Below are 17,210 nucleotides of genomic sequence, written 5' to 3' on the forward strand. Positions count from 1 at the left end.
ACTGATAAAAGTATAAATTTTAACTGGAGACAAAATACCAGAACTGGAGACTACCAAAAGCAACATGGAGTTAAGAGGCACTGATACATATTGTACATGTTAACGTGGAACTGAAAAGGAAAGTGTCATCTTAAAGTTGTCTGTCAAAATTATTAAGATTTCTGTAATGCAACAAGCTACACTTAAAGGCACTGAACCCTAACACTAATATTTAGACTGATTTTATCTTTTGAAAGCAGACATAAATGGCTGCAATATAGTAGAAAGCATAAGCCAGTTGCAAATATTGGCTGAGTAACTACAAACATATCATTTGCCCAGATCTATATGTAAGCTCTAATCTAGCATAAAAATATTAATTGAGAAGCATATCAAGTTAGGCTTGTCAGCCTTAATATTTTCTGGTGATTTGAACAGAGCCAGAGAATAAGATAAGCATCTTTACAAACCCAGTTAGCTTAACTTCAAACTCAAAATCTCGTTTCTAAGCTGCACAAGGAACAGGAGCCCACATAAAATCTAATTTTGAATGTAGACAGTTCCAAAGCCAACCCAGTTATATTCATCATTCTCCGTTCTGAATCCCGTCTGCAGTAACATTTTTGTAAGCTCACTGTCCTTCACTGAAATACACTGTATAGCATGCAATTAATTGTAAATTTTTTGCATCAGAGCTACACTCACATTAGGGACAATGCATCATTTTTTCTCTATAAAAATCTATTCTTCTGTACTTACTAAGTTTATGCTAACAAAGTATTTTCATTGGGATCAATGAGTTAAATACTACTTCAGCTTGCTTAGCAGAAGATATTTTTTTACACGCCAGTAAGTATTTCCCATTTATCAGTGCAGATCAGCTTCATTTGCTCAGCAGCTAAAACTTGAAGTGAACAATGGCATTTTCAAAACAAATAAATCAAGTTAAAGTGAGGGCAGTTGTGGTTTTATCTGAATCATATGGCTCCAGATTTCAAATCTAAGCTAAGGAAATAGAGGTTATGACATTCTGCAGCTGAAAGAAGGCAGTGTTAAATCAAGGCCACTTGGCCAGTTCGGGTAGTTGCTTGTGGGGAAGTAATAGATCCCATGAGAACATTTTAAAAAAGGAAGGTTTTAGGCCCAGCCAACCCTCCTTTCCTTCTCTTAATGCTACTACAGACTAAGTTTCTCCACTCAATGTTTGTGAAAGGCTGCTGTCAGGTAATGGCTACTGATTTATTTACATCCAGTCACAAAGAACAGGAATCAAACCTGTTGCAAAATACACAGGCAAACTAATTACGAAAGGTCTTATCATGCTACACATAAATTCCAAGCGACTGAGGCTGCAAGTTGATGGTTTAGTTTTCACACATACCAGTTCAGCAATCTGATTCACCGTAAGACTATGCAAGTACTTATATCAACAAAAAGATACAGTGGCAGAAGCAGCTAGGATCTTCAGAAAGACAGAAATCCTTCTTATGCTGATAGCAGTGGCAATAGCAGCATATACGGATAAAGTTTTCATTCAGTTTGGGAAACTCAGGAAAGGAAAAAGGAACAGTTCTGAAATTGTTATTTTCCAGTCTCAGATTCAATAACATTTTAAAAACTTTTTATTGATGCAATAAGCATTGATAAAACACCTTATGAATTGACATTTTCACGTATAACAGATGAAAAAAGTTTGTTTTCTAAATTTTGTGAGCCAACAGTGGTGGCTGAAGCAGAGGGACCATTCACTGCTTCCCAGAATAATCATGACTTGTGGCTTTCTTTTGCACTTTAAATTTTTTTTTTTTTTTTTTTTTTTTTTATCGGAAGCCTGGAACAGTAGTACTGACTGGAGACTTTGACGGCACTATCTGGGTGCCAATGTCACGCTGTGTAAACATGTGGATCCATTAGACAATTGTTGGAAGCAGTGAATTCTAAATTTGATCTAGTGATAAGACTTGTGCTGTTTGAAAAAAAGAGGGGGGGGGGGATGTTGCAAAACCACACAAGGCAAATGTCTCAGGCTTGTTTAAAAAAAAAAGGTACGAAGTAAGCAATGATGTATTGGCTGACCTGCAGCCCTCAGCCTCTGGGGAGTCTTGACAGACAGAACCAAAACCTAAACTCTTGGCTCTCAAACTGTTAGATCAGTTTATAAAATATACTCTGATCTGAAAGGATAAAAATGTTACTTTAGAGAAATATTGATGGTCACAAAGGCAGAATAAGGAAGAATTTTTTCTCTGCTGTAAGACAATGTGTAACAATGATTTATTTACAGCTTCCATATTCCTAATGCATGTTATTATCTTAATCAATCAATCAAATTAAATGAAGCCTAAGCTCTGTGGTATCCCCAGCTATGTTTGTCTGGGGAAGGGAGTGGTGGTTTACTGCTTTCCTTTGGTACACGCTAGAAGCACAACACTTTGTGCTTTATACAACTTAGTAGTCATAAAGACATGTTGAAATTAACTCCTTCATTAGCTATACAGTTGCTCCTTCTACAATCATCTTTCTATGATTGCTTAGTTATAGCACTGCAAAATTATATATTCTGATTCAGGATTATATATGATTTAAATTTGTTAGACTGTAAAACAAAAGTCTCATGAATAAAGAATGTACAATACATAACACATGGCATTTGAAAATGTATTTATATTCTTCAGGTTATCTAGACATACTGTCGGTGCTATAAGTTTATTTCAAACAGATTAACCTGTCTTTAGGTCCATGAAAATTGGTTACTTCAGAAGTCATAAAAACAGTGGGTTCACCTTCCAGCAAAGCTTCTGCAACCCATGTTTTAAGTCTCTTGCTACAAAATTTATTATTCACCTCCATTGGTTTAAAGATGTGAAAAGCAGAGTGTAGCTCAGCATTTCAGTTATGATTCATGTTGTAATCTAATAATTTCTGAAACATTGTTTACTACATAAAAGGAACTGTATTTCTCCTACAAAAAGGATCAGAATGCAAGAAAATCAAATTGTTATGGATGAGCTGAGTCACTAACAAGGAAAGCAATGACATACACATCCTTACTGTGCATCCAGACTAGGTCAGCAGTAAGAAAGCTTCTCTTTGGTGTCTACTCAGTGACCAATATGGACAGAATCTTTCTCCACCCGACATCTAGGAATGCTGTCGACATGGAAACATACAGCCTTGGTCCTCTGAACACAGATCTCAGCACAGCACCTTGCCACGTGCCTAAGTAAGTTCCTATGTGCTGCAGTCAATGACAGCTCACACATAACTCTACTCATATCTGTAACTATCTGCCAGGCCACACCTGTGGCACTGAAGGGCTGCACTGGTCACGAAAAGCCATCCTCTGTGGCCTGTCCCTACATGACTGGAGCCCTAAGGAGCCCCAGAACACACTACAGCTGTTCCTGGTACGGGACTTCAGTGGTGAGTGGTATCAGCCAGGCCCTTTCGCATCCAGCAAGTCAACAACTTAAATCCTCCTTCCCATTTAACAAATGCAGACAAGAAGAGCTCTCCACACACGCTTTTTGATCTAAAGCATGAAGCAGCCGTCTCAGTAGGAGCTTCAACACAGCCTAAATTTGCATGAAAGTATAATCAGAAAAATCTGCAATTTCTCCATGTGAATCGGGGGTACTTTCATTTTTGTGCTGGAGAATATAAGCCACCTGTGATCAAACAGCCAGCTGCTACAGCATATCTGAAGACCACCACAGCTAGTGTTAAGTGATTTGTACTTACGTGACACATCGCAAATACAATTTAGCCCTTGCAAATATATGGAAATCCCATTCCCTTAAGTTCAAGGCCTTGTAATAATAGCAGTCAGTGCTTCTATTTACTATTCTTCACCAAATAATGAAACTAAAATTGCAAGCAAAATATTGGTTACACTGTTTATTTTTCACGTCCTTAAATGGTAGCCACAGTATGTGAGAAACAAGGCCAGAGGCCAAGCTGAACAAGGACGCTAGGTAGCTCCCACCATATCCCATGCAGCAGACTGTAAAGACCACAACCATTAATAGCAGTAGAGAAATGGAGATGGAAAAATCTGTATCAGTGAGAGATTAAATCTTTCATAGGCTTTATTACACCTTTTAATAAAATTCTAATATAAAAAGAATGGAGTGGCAGGGGCTGCTATCTTAAACCATTTTTGCACAAATAAAGTATTCCTCTTAAATTAAAATTCAGTCATAATTAAGTACCCTTACTTAATAGGGTTAATCCTTCTATTTGGGGGACAACCCAGCTCTGATACTGGGAGAACAATCTATTCTTAAAGTTATCTTGCTCTCCAAGTACTACGGTTCAATCATATATCTAAGCTAAAACATTTAAACCTCTTTACTGTTAAAATATTAAACATTCATTTTACAGCAAGAAAAATGGAAATTAGTGCTTTACTTCATTCTTACTCTGTCTTAGATTCATTACAGCTGCATACCAAAACACTGATTAAAAATTTTGGTTGGCCAGATACATAATAAGTTTTTTTAATATAAATTCACTAAAATATATATTTTTTCCACAGTGTGCAAAGGAGATCAGTAATCAAAGTGAATTAGTGTAACACAGTATGGCAAACCACTACTTTTTACAATTAAAAACAAATTGATGTTTGTCATAGTGTCCTACTACATGACAAATATTTCATGCTGGGACTGCTAACATTTGTTTTAACCCACCACGCAGGATGTAATGTTCAAAGAGGAGAGTGAAATTGTGTGAGTTTCTATTTTTAGATCAGTATACAGCTTTTATTCAAGAATCTCAGTTCTCACAAATACAAATAAAACCATAACACTACTGTGGTACAGTGATTTTTCTACCAACTTTTTAGCTACAGTCATGAGGTCACTAATCACAATGTCATGCAGCAATTCAATACAAAACATAGCAAAATATAATGTTTTGGATTTTCTAATCACTGAACGAAAGTACTGCATATGATAAATGCCATACAAATCATGGTGCAGTGATACATAGGACAAAAAAAATGAGTGTGATCTGTATCTTTTATTTCAATCAAATTGTTTTTTTTTTCATTTCTTTCAACTACCTATAGACAATCTTTTCACTTTTTCTTGCCTTTTTTCTTTTTTCTCTCCAGTGGGTCAATCTCGGACTGACATCCTTCTGGGCTGCACCTCTAGTAAGTACAGCTATACCAATATAGTGCAACTGTTACTGTGTCCATTTTTTCCGTCAATCTACAACAGTGAAAATAATTGTGAAAATTGGGACTCCCAGACCCACTATTTCCTTCTCTGAAAATGTACTGGAAACCTGACCAGGTCCTCACCTCAGATTTAGTTCAGGTAATCAGTGTTTGCTCCCAGACGAGCCTCCTTCTCCAAGCTCACAAATTAGCCACCTAAGAAGACTCACAGCAAGACGTAGCCAGTTTACCACATCTTTGGGGGCTGCAGTCCCCTACGCTCCCGGGCGGAGGCTGGCAGCCTGCTCCGCGTAGCGTGCAGCAGGCAAGCGCTCACCTTGGTTCAGGCAGTGAGCAAAGGGCTGGGAGCCAGGACTCTTCCATGCAAACATCCAGGGCCCTGCCAATACCAAGTGCTGCTCTGTTGCCCTCGGCAAATCGCTTTATCTTTCTCATTTTCTGCTACGCACAATGAGCACAACATTACTGTAGCTATCTCCATAGTGTTTAATTCCCAATTTAATAATCTAGTCACTATAATCCATTACCTCCCATTTACTTTGATAAAGTACAGTCAAGTATCAATTGGTAATGCTTTTAAAAACTTCTTCCAACTATTGTGAAAGAGGAACTGCATGTTTATGGAGTAGTTATTTTTTATGTCAGTTTACCATAGGGCCTCTTTAGCCACAAGCTTTCAGCCAGAGGCCCCAAGGCATTTTTGGGAATGGAAACTTTCTGAGTTCAGCTCTTAACAAATTTCCAGCCTGCAGTATGTTTTTCATTAGTCTACATGGTGTTATAATAAATGATGCACTTCCTCTTTCATTTTATGATTTTTTTAAACATGCTACAATTTTTCTGTGTCTGTGTTTTGTTACTTTCAATATATTGAACCACACTAATCTTAGAGTCTACTTTATGTATAGAGACATAAAGGATATATTAAATAAGATGTCAGCTATAACAAGACAAGCCTCTAATTCAAAGTCTCCACTGAGGGCCAAACACATTACATGCATGCAGCTCCATGGACAGCCAACTTTTTAAGAGGCCATTGCTAAAAAAAGCCTGAGATCCTAAAACCTACAATTGGCCTACAGAAGCCTCCTCTAAGTTAAACACCTGCAAGACACTCTACTAAAACAAGTTTGATCCCATTGCCCAGATGCATATGAAACACATGAAAACTTTTCTAAGCCTCCACATATCTGAATTTACATAAGTCTTTTTTGCATGAAGAAAATTTCTCTGCATAATAATTTTAGTGACAATAGTGCGTAAAATAACAAGAAAGAGAATATGAGATCTTTCTGGGTTGACAAAATGTTGTCAGGTATTACACTAAGCTGTCTTTGGGTTTAGGATGTTTTTCATATTCCATGTGTTGAATCTCTGACACCAAAATCCAGTGTAAGCAATAACCTTAAATATAAATTAACTCAATAAATGGAACCAATGCTGATGTTCACCTGTTTGGCATCCAGCAAATTCACCAGCTTTTAAAACCTTGGCTGCAAGTTCAAATTTAGGCTCTTTATCAAAATTAGATATTTTAGTAGATTTTTAAGAGCCAGATCATTCCTCACAGCACTTCTTGATGCAAATTTCCCTCATACTGAATAGTGGGCAAAATCAGCAATGGAAAAGGTACACCAAGGAGCATGCCCTTTACTCCCCAGGAAATGGGAAAAATAATAGATATGCTACTAGTGAAAAAGAGAGAGGACAAACTGCCTCAGAACTGAGTTTGTTCACAGATTATACATTCAAAGGAATCATATGCAGTGTGGAATTCAAGATAGATTTAGTTCAGGTGTCAAGCAGGGGCAAAACTATGAATGATATAATCCTGGGGAAAAACCCATAAAGAGTACCTGGTAGTTGTGCCTTCTCCAAATCACTAGATTTTCCATTGTTTCCTATCTCCAAATATATACAATTTTGCAAAGAAAAGACTCCCAGAACACTCCTATTCCATGACAACACCACAGTGTGATACAATCTTCAATTCAGATTATTCCACTTTGACAAACAGAAATAACATATATATTTCCCCTTTACTCTCAAGAAATTCATATGGACTAGGAACTACAACACCTACATTTTGTGTTTGAATTTGAATGACTTAAAACAATTATCATTAACTGATTGAAAACAGTCTGCAAGGGCTCACCAAGAATAAATCATGCCTGACCAACCTAACTGCCTAAAATGACTGCAGTTGTGGAAAGGGAGAGAGCAGTGGATGTCATTTATCTCAGCTTTAGCAAGGCTTTCAACAGTGTCTCCCACAACATGCTTTTACCCAAGTTAGGAAAACTAGATGGGTAGAAAAACATTTGGATAGCGAGACTCAGAGGGCTGTGGTTAGTGGGTCATACTCTATCTTGAGGTCAATACAGCAGGCTAAACAGGGACCTGTCCTATTTAACATCCTTATCAGTGCCTGGAGTAGATCACAGAATATACTCTCATCAAGTCTGCTGATGACACTAAACTGGGAGGATTAGAAAATATACTTGAGGGCTGAATGTGTAGTAAGTCCTCCATCTGGAAATGAATAACCTCTTGCAAAAATACAGGCTGCAGAGTGACTAGCTGAGCAGCAGCTCTGCTGAAATGGCCTGTGGGTCTTGATGGACAACAAGCTGAAAGTGAGCCAGCTGTGTACCCTGGCAGCAAAGGTGGCTAACTGCATCCTGGGCTGTATTAAAAGAAACATAGAATCAGTAAGGTTAGAAGGGACCTCTGGAGATCATCTAGTCCAACCTCCCTGCTCAGCAGGGTTACCCAGAGCATGTTAGACAGGGTTGCATCCAGGTGGGCCTTGAATATCTCCAGAGAAGGAGACTCCACAACCTCTCTGGGCAACCTGTGCCAGTGCTCTGTCACTCTCACAGTGAAGAAGAAATTCCCCCCTCATGTTCAGGTGGAACTTCCTGTGGTTCATTTTCTGCCCCGAAAACTTCTTGGCAGCGGTGGGATTCGAACCCACGCCATCGAAATGACTGGAGCCTAAATCCAGCGCCTTAGACCACTCGGCCACGCTACCGCCTTACATAGGCAGTAGATTGAAGAAAGTAATTTTCCCCTTTTACTTAGTGCTTGTTAGGCTACATCTGGATACTGTCTCCAGTTTTGGGTTCCCCAATAAAATAAAGACTTCAATGAACCAGTGTGAGTTCAGCCGAGGGCCAAGATAGTCAGGGGGCTAAAACACTTGCCCTGTGAGAACAGGAGGCTGAAGAACTGGGCTCATTTAGCCTGGAGAAGAGAAGACTTCAGGAGGACCTAACAGCAACTGTCCAATATATACAAGGAAGTTACTGAGAAGACAGATCCAGGCTTTTTACAGTGAGGCACCCTGTCATTCCACCAGCTGACAAGAAGCAACAGGCGTTAAGTTGAAACCAGACATTCTAATTGATTATAATGGGTTTTTGTTTGCTTTTTGATTGGTTGTTTTTTTAACACTGGGACAATCAAGCATTGGAACAGGTTGCCCAAAAATGTCTCCATTCTCAAAAATTTTGAAGATCTGGTCTAATCTCATAACTGACTCTATTTTGAACAGGAGCTTGGAAAAGTGACCTGATTTATTCCAGAATTCATTCAGTCTTGTCAAAAATAGTTAAGATTTTAAATAACAGAAACAGAAAGCATTCAGAACTTACTTGTTTTGATTTTTCTTGCTACCTATGATAACTGTAGACATATTCATTTGCCAACACTGTAGTGAAATAAATTTTAAAATAATCATGGAAAGCAGCTGTGGATGGCATATAATCACAAACTTTCAAATTTTTAATTGAAATCTGCCACTGGTGGCTATAGTTTTCTGAAACAACGCAGACAAGAAAGTGCATAAAGATTTACCTTAATGAATTTTAGATATGCAATGTCAACAGTTATCAGTAAATTTCACAATGAAATACCTGTGTCATAATTTGAAGACCAGCTTCATCCTGACCTCAGCTCTGTCTCCCTGAATGTAACTCTTAACGATACTAGGCTTAATCTTCCCAGGGAAAAATACCATGATTCTTTGACCATCATATCAGAATCTTGGTATCACTACATTATTTGCCCCAGCAAGGACAAATGCAATCTTTCTTTCAAAAGTTTTAAACAGCAGATTACAATAACCCAAACAATATCCAAAATATTTTAAAACTATCAATAGAAAAAAACAACAGCATAAGAGGAAAAAGAAAGCTTATAAACAAGCAAACAAAATAAACTCCTTAACTTTTCCAAAAAAACCCTCCCCACAACCTTTCAGTAATTGAGTCTTCATCCTAAAATCACAGTAGCCACAACTAGCCACATTTGAATCAAGCCAAGGTTCTTTGCACGGTGTTCTTCCTCTTACCCAAAACTTTTTTGTGAGCTCTGGAGGAGGTCAAAGGCAAATCAAAAGCAAATGTTTTTAACACTGTATTCTCAAACATTAGTTCTGAAATGTTTTTTTTCAAGAAACATTTATCTCCTTTCTGGCTGTATTTTCACACATTTTTGCTGTTAGTTTAATTCAGCATATACCTAACACAGACATTACAACAACTCATTTAAGATAGACAAGTTGAATATGTCACAAGGGTTACACATGTCTGAGCCCATATAAGCCAAACTCACTGTGCATCCTCGGGATTCCCTTACGTACCTCTGTCCACCCCGTTATATGTGCCACCTTCCCATCCACAGCCATTCCAGGGGGGGCTCTTCCATTAGCTACATCTCTTTCAGCCCCCATTCATTACTGAATGCCTTCTTGTTACTTGGGAGTCAGGTTCAGATTCTCAAACATGTCAAACTTCACTGTGAGCACAAGTGGAAGTGAGATTAGACACACTATTGTGCTGAAAGTCATTCTGGGTGCCATCAATGGGTCCTTTGCAGGGATAGCTGAAAATACAGATCCGCAAAAACTGAAGCAAGAGGCTTCACTTATTCCTTCTTTTCCCCTTCGATAGCTAAAAATCTGTGCTTATTATCACTTAATGCCCTCTACCATCCTCAGCTGCCAAATAAGAAAATACTAGATTTTCCTATTTGAGAATTTAGCTGAAGGCTTACACTTTTTTTGCAGAGAAAGGAAAGTGAAGGCTAAGTGCACTAATTAGTGATACAGATAGATGACTAAATTAAGCATAGCCTGTGAACCAAAGAAAACAGATATAGATTACCAGTAAACACAGTGTTCAGTACCAACTAATTTTATGACGGATTCTGCTGAAGCATTTTAAATTGAAGAACTGGTAAAAATACATGACAGCTTATATATTTACATTGATTCAAAATAATAATACACTAGGCAGTACAACTGTATAATGGCGGAACACTAATCACAAAAGCGAGGAGTAATTCTCCATTTTATGTCCAACCATATTTGCCTATTTTAAACATGTTATATATATAGTTGATAAAGACACTTTCTTTTAGCTAATCTTCTTTTTATCTTTTCTATGCATGATTTTTAATAAGAATGCATTCCCATTTTTTTACAACCACATTTTTCTTCAAAGAGTAAACCTAAAAGTAAATTTTATATGGAATGATTCAAAATTAGACTGGCTAGCAAATCTTATGTTGTTAAAAGACAGATGGACAACCTACATGCCACACCACTGCAATGCAACATTAAGAACTGCACCTAATAGTGCTTGTAACAGTAAACACCTTATTGGTTCTCAAATGTTTTCCTGGTGTGCAATGACTGCAAAAAAGGCCCTCTTATTATGCACAGCTTCTAGACTCCACAGACACCCTCAATAGTTTTAGTTGTTAACAAAAAAAATCCCCAAATTGTTAAGAATTATTATGGGGAAAAGACTACAGTGAATCTGTATTAATGTAAAGATTTTGTCTCCCATTTCCATATAGCGTGCATGTTGTTTATTTTCATTCCTTGAGCAAAGGTTTTATAGTCATAATAACAGTCATAATTACTGAATTTTCTCATATTACAAACAGTCCAATATTTATCCAGTTAGGTCAATATTTCTGTTGCATTCTTCAGCTCTTCCAAGCTTGCGATTAAAACACATATAATAGATCTATGCTACCAAAACACCTGCTGAAAGAGAGATTTGTTAATAAATTGTATTTCCAAATCAACAAAGGTAAGTGGCAATAGTAAAATGAATAACCAGAGGAAATGATGCTTTAACTCTAGTTCTTAGAGTTGAAGTATATTACAAGTTTCTTTAATATCCTTTAAAAGTCATAATTCTTCAACCACTATAATCTCATCTTAAGAAACTGTTGGGCAAGATTTCTCCAAAATCTTGAAGACTTCAAGAAGTAATGTTCAATCTAGCAGATTTTAGAAGCTTGGAGGGAGTATTTCATGGTCAGCTGCCTATGAAATCCTGCTAGTCAACTACAGTCTGGAGTGTGCAATCCTGTTGCTTTAAATCTAAGATTCTTAGATGAGAAGTGGGGAGACTGCACTCAAGCACTTATTAGAGATGACAGTAAAGCCTTGGACTTGTTTCTTTCCCCTTCTCTAAAGCTTTATCTCCCATTTCTCCTTGTCTGTAAAATGAGCTACATTGCTCATTTCATATCTGAAGACTGCCCTGTAGTCTTTACAGAAGATGCACAGGGTTAAGGCCCTCCCTTGTCCCAACCACTTGAGGTCTTCAAAAGAAAACTTCTGAAAGCCTGCTGACAGGAAAAGGTCTGGAGCAATGTATTATATTCTGTATGTTTAAATTAGCCTACAATAGCTAAATAAACTAAGTTAATGTCTAATGACATTTTCAAACAATAGCTAATAAAATTATCCAGATTACATAGAAACAAAAGATGCACACAGAAGCACCATAATGGTCTCTAAATGCATCCACATAAACAATGACCTAAAAGTGAGTTTTAGTAGTTCGGCCATTCAGGTTAAAGCTCAAATATAAATATGTCCAAGTAAAAATATCTTAAACAGAAAAAGAAGAATTACTCTTGTCTAACCCATTACTACCACTTCTATGCAACTAGCAGTTTTTGTTAACTTCCCTCTAGCATAACGAGAAAATTCAAATCTCTTATGTTTTTAATATAGAATCATGTCTTTTGAAACTGCATACTGGGGGTTGGGGTTTTTGAGGGGTGGAGTGGGGAATCATGTTACTGTAGTGAATCAGATAAGCTCTCACTCCTTTTGGAAAACTCCTCTGAACAAGCTCAGTTAGCTGGTCTGAGGGATTTTCACTAAAACCAGGTCAGGGTGCAGAATCCTGTTAGCTGGGAAAGAGCTGTGATGGTTCACAATGTTCTCATGCTTCTCCCAGCCTGTCTGCTACTGACTCTCTGCAGGAGGTTCCCACTCTTGCGATAGAGCTGGCACAAGGGAAATCAAACGCATGCAGCAGCTTGAGTTTGGATTAATGCACCTTAAAGAAGTGCACCTTTGCAGCCCGTTTCTGGCACCCATGTGTCTCTGCTCAAGCTGCTGGGGGCAGGTAACCTTTGCCAGAAGCGAGACTACACGGTCAGGGCAGCAGCACATCCAACTGCCACAGCAAGATCCACTGGAGCCTGTTTTTTTAGCGGCCCTTAGGGTAGGCTGGTTGAATTTCTGCAACCTGAGACGCTGGTTCTAAAAGCATGAATATATGAACAGTTGTGTTGCCGCCTAAGTACAAAAGCGGTCTCTTTTTTAAAGCTTTCCCTCAAAGGTCTTACAACCTGAAACATTGTAGTAGATCAAAAAAAATGAAAGGGACTAAATGTTATGTTTATATAAAAGACAGTTCTAAAGCAACTAATCTAAAATTTGCAATTCTTGCTTACTTCAGCTGATTTACAAATTCAATTTCAAATTTTTAAAGTTATTACCAAAACATTTTCAGGCATGTAACAAACAAATATTAACTTGCTGAATTCTCACAATCAAATAAAACACAAATAAACAGTCCTGAATTAATCCAATTAACACTATATTACTTTTTATTTCTACACTTAAACAGCAGCACAGAAAAATATGAAAAAAAGTGTCAGCTAAAGATTGGAAGGATTCAGTGCAATAAAATCAGAAGCACCTTACAAAAAAGATCTTTGCCCACATCACAAACTCTTTATCATATGCTAACTGATGCATTTTTGTCATTTCTCTGAAAGTACCACCATTTTAGCTTGAAATACAAGTATATTGAGAAATAGTTCTGTTAATCCTTTTATATGAATAACTTTATAGACAGTGTAAACATGGGTTGCAAGGGCCCAAATATATACCTACTAATTCACTAATGTCATACAGTGATGTCTCAACAAAACCACTTAGCTCATAAAAATATTATTCTAGCAACCGCAGTCCTAAATAACTAGTTTTACTTTAACCTTCTGATCTGTTTAATTCAACTGGAGTTCTAATTCTACCTAAGTCTATGTTACTGTATTAAGCATTCCTAAAAGATTAACCTTTGAAATTCATTCTCTTGCTGAACTAAACACAAGTTATTAGATTTTTTATTATTTAGCTTCTATAAATGAAACTATTGTAAGAATTGTATATCAACGTTGTATCAGCTATAGCATGACTTCAGAAACATCACCATCTCACTTTGCAACTTCATTTGAACCACTACAAAGATATTATGCAAACAGAAACCTGCACTGCTCAAGTTAGACTTTCACATTAACAAAGTTTCTTCTAATTACAAACTCTATGACTGTGCATTAACTTCATGAAACTATCAGCAATGAGAACTGTATTTCAGTGTGTGTGTGGGGGGGTCCTATTTAATCCAGCATAGCAATCAAGCCAATATCAGCAATGTGATGTACCTGAAAATTAAGTATGTAAGGAGAGCCCCCAGGTGCCTGTGATTCCTTCTGGTAGGTGGAAATAAAGGAAAACTGCTTTTGTCTCATACTTACACTGGATTCCTATCCAGCCAAACTATGGCCATGAACAAAGAAAAGCTATCTGATTTATGTTTAAAGGTGCTTTAAGTATGGGCTAATTTTCTTGCTGGGGAAGTCATAAAAAAACTCTCCACTTTCAGTTACGCTGGCACTTTGCAATGAGGCAAAGAAACATAATCACTGAAGCAACTGTCCATCACCTTGTTGACCATGTTGCCCAATGCCACCACAGCTGCCTGGACAGAAGGGAGAGGCAGTGCACAAAGCCCCCGGGGCAGGCGAAGGCACAGGAAATACCTGGGCAAGTCCCACAAGTGAGGATATAGTTAAAACATTCGGCCTTTTTTTGTTAAAACATTTCAGTCCCTCTCCTGCTCCACAACTACCCCAAGTTACTCTGAGTGCTCAAAGCCTGAGTGATAATTACATAGTGTAACTGTGTAGGGATTGTATATCCTTACATTCAATGCCTTAGGGGAACAGTGCCAGACAAACCGAGCTGGGATAATGTACGGACTACTGGGTTGTGGGCACTGCAAAGTGCAACAAGTGAGGCACTAGCTGGGCTTGCAAGAGCACAAAGTCACCACCGTAAAACAAAGAAAACAGCAGATGCGAAGGAGCCACATTATGGCCTTTTAGACTTCCTGGAGACTGAGGGAGTATCACTCCATCTCTCAGTTTCTGCATTTATCTCCTGCAAAAAGGTTATATGCTAAAGTATATGGGGTCTGAATTTCAACAATAAAGCACAGTTCATCTTAAACTCCATACACGCTGTCACTGGTATTTTATCAAACATAAATCACCACAGTTTAGGAGTTTCACTGTGTGTTTCAAAATAAAACCATATATCGTGGCTTAACAAAAACAGCGATAACTGTGGGGCCAGCCCAGATTGCTTTCTCATAGGAGTATTACTTCCAAGATTTAAAAAGTAGTGCTTATTTAACAAATTGCCAAACCCCTAATAATAGAGTATATAATGGAAAATACTAACACAGTGGGACCTACAAGCAGAGCTGCTATGTTGCAAAGACTGTAAATGGAAAGAGAATTTTTTATTTTAATATGAATGGTAAAAACTAGCCACAACGAACAACAGAATAATTGAACTACGCAAATACTTACATTGTAAGAACATAAGTCATTACAATGTAATGACAATAAGTTTTCAGATGTTACCTTAAAGTCTATGTTTTAGCTTACAAGAAACTGTAAGAAAAAGAAAAAAGCAACTAATGACCTAGAATAAAAAACCGCACATGTATATTACATTTACTAAGTAAAATATACGTGTCAAATTATTCATTCATTTTAAGGGTCAACTCCTTTTTGGTTAATAAGTAATGCATCTACTGCACTTCACTGCTTTGGGAGGGAGGCGGGGAGGGAGGGAGGAAATCATAAATTAATTCTTCATTACAGTTTAAAAAGGCAAATTATTTAGAGGGCTATTTGTATTCAAGTTAAGTACACAGAATCATGATATTACACACTTTTTATTCAAATGGAAAGAATTTATATTTACCTAAAATCTCATTATGCTAATAATGCTGTAGCAGTAGAAAACATTTTCCTTGCAGGTATTTTTTTATTAAAATGTTCTTTTGGATTGCTTAAACTAATCCTGAGGTTTACTAGTAAAGTACATTTTAAAGCATACATTGGCTCTTTTCCGGCTGTAATGTTCATTGGGATCTAAGCTCCACAGAGGACAAGGGGATGTTACAAGCTCCTGGTAAATAATACTGTTTTTCAAAGGTATGAAGGGGTATGACTCCTGACCAAGACAGCCGTGAGAGCAGAAGTGCCAAAGAAAATAGAATTGTTATCAGTATTTCTTTTTGCCAGTATTTTTGCCAGTTTGGCTCATTTTGCCAGGGAGGATGGTTTATTATACTGTGAACGTGCATGGCTTTGCAGAATAGCTACTTCTATGGTAAAAATTCTTTCCTCATGCCAAAAAAAGCTCTCGCAATTAGATGCGGCCATTATTTGTCTTCTGTTACGCAACTATACTGAAGGTTGAACTATTCTCAAATGGCAACGATGTCTTTTCAGTTTGTGTATTAAAAAGAAAAATACCCTGTCACGATTAAGAGCACGGTACAGCAAACACCCCTTCCGACGGGGATCGGGCCCTTTGATTAACGTCCCTTCACTCTTCTGCCGTAATCACTCTGCGATATCACTGAGGAGGACTTGTCTTTGTAACGGGTCTCTCCGCCAATAGAAGCATGCAGCTAAAGCTTAAAGGATTATGTGTGTATGTATGTGCGGGGGAAGTCACATGTAAATAGAGCCGGGTGCCGCTAGCAGGGCTGCTGCAGCGGAGTCAGCGGTCTCTTCCTAAGCTCTCCTATTGTTTGCCCTCACTAGAGAAATGAGATATTGGAGCTTCTGCTGAGCTTGCTTTGAAAAGGTTCAGACTTAATGGGCAAAATGTTTCTGCCAGCCATCAAGACACACAGTATCAAACAACAAGGCAGTGCCTACCAGGTGAGATTTTAAGCAGTTCGCCTTTTAGATTGCTTTTGATTTGTAAGAGCCTGCCAGCAATTTAGACTAATGGATATAAACCTTGCATCAGTGGGGATGAACAGCTCCATTGTGAGAAAACAGTATTCAGTTTTTAGATGACAGAAAAAGAAAACTTCATTGTTTGAGTCTGGCATGCTGCTGCTTTATCTGGTTGTCCAGAATAAATGTGCAGTAGGGTTTTTCTTATGCATATCAATTTTCCTTCTCTTTTGCAACATTAGGCTGTATTTCTCACTTACTGTTTCTTATATGTACTTAACAGGTGCTTTTAATTTTTGTATTAGTTGCTGTCAATATATGAACTCTTAATTTTTCTGCCTATATTAAATCTGGAAGTATATTACTAAAGGAATTAGTCCAAAGTTAATGTAGTAAGTCTTTACTAAAAAGAATTTTCAGTGGAAGCAAGAAAGTGAGATACTTACGAATCTTCTATTCGTAGAATAATAGTAAAATGCACAGCAAACTGCACTGTGAAATCTTACTGCAAAGTAGCTAGAAGATAGTGCAGAAACTAATCAATCACAATTAAGCTGCATTTTCATTTATATTATAAAGAAAGGTAAGCCAAAGGCAAACTTCAAAGCACCAAAAATTTTCAGGCTGCTTTCAGCAGAACTTTGAATTAGCAGAGTGCCTGTTGTCTTTTTTAGCC

At 37.6% G+C, this 17,210-nt stretch overlaps 2 protein-coding genes and 1 non-coding gene across 6 annotated transcripts in view; 1 reads left to right on the forward strand and 2 right to left on the reverse strand.

Annotated features, from left to right (window-relative positions):
• The window catches only part of C15H7orf50 (chromosome 15 C7orf50 homolog), a 128,433-nt gene that overhangs the window by 54,517 nt on the left and 56,706 nt on the right, over positions 1-17,210 (reverse strand). The window lies entirely within an intron of this gene.
• Positions 1-17,210, forward strand: part of GPR146 (G protein-coupled receptor 146) — a 50,395-nt gene that overhangs the window by 19,671 nt on the left and 13,514 nt on the right. Inside the window, exon 3 of the mRNA XM_062588401.1 lies at positions 5,096-5,137. The gene's annotated coding sequence lies outside the window, so the exon portion shown is untranslated. The remainder of the gene's footprint in view (positions 1-5,095; positions 5,138-17,210) is intronic.
• On the reverse strand, positions 8,117-8,198 carry TRNAL-UAG (transfer RNA leucine (anticodon UAG)). Its single transcript has one exon. It is a non-coding gene; the product is annotated as a tRNA-Leu (tRNA).

Source organism: Rhea pennata, chromosome 15 (genome assembly GCF_028389875.1).
Source record: "Rhea pennata isolate bPtePen1 chromosome 15, bPtePen1.pri, whole genome shotgun sequence".
Lineage (NCBI taxonomy): Eukaryota > Metazoa > Chordata > Aves > Rheiformes > Rheidae > Rhea > Rhea pennata.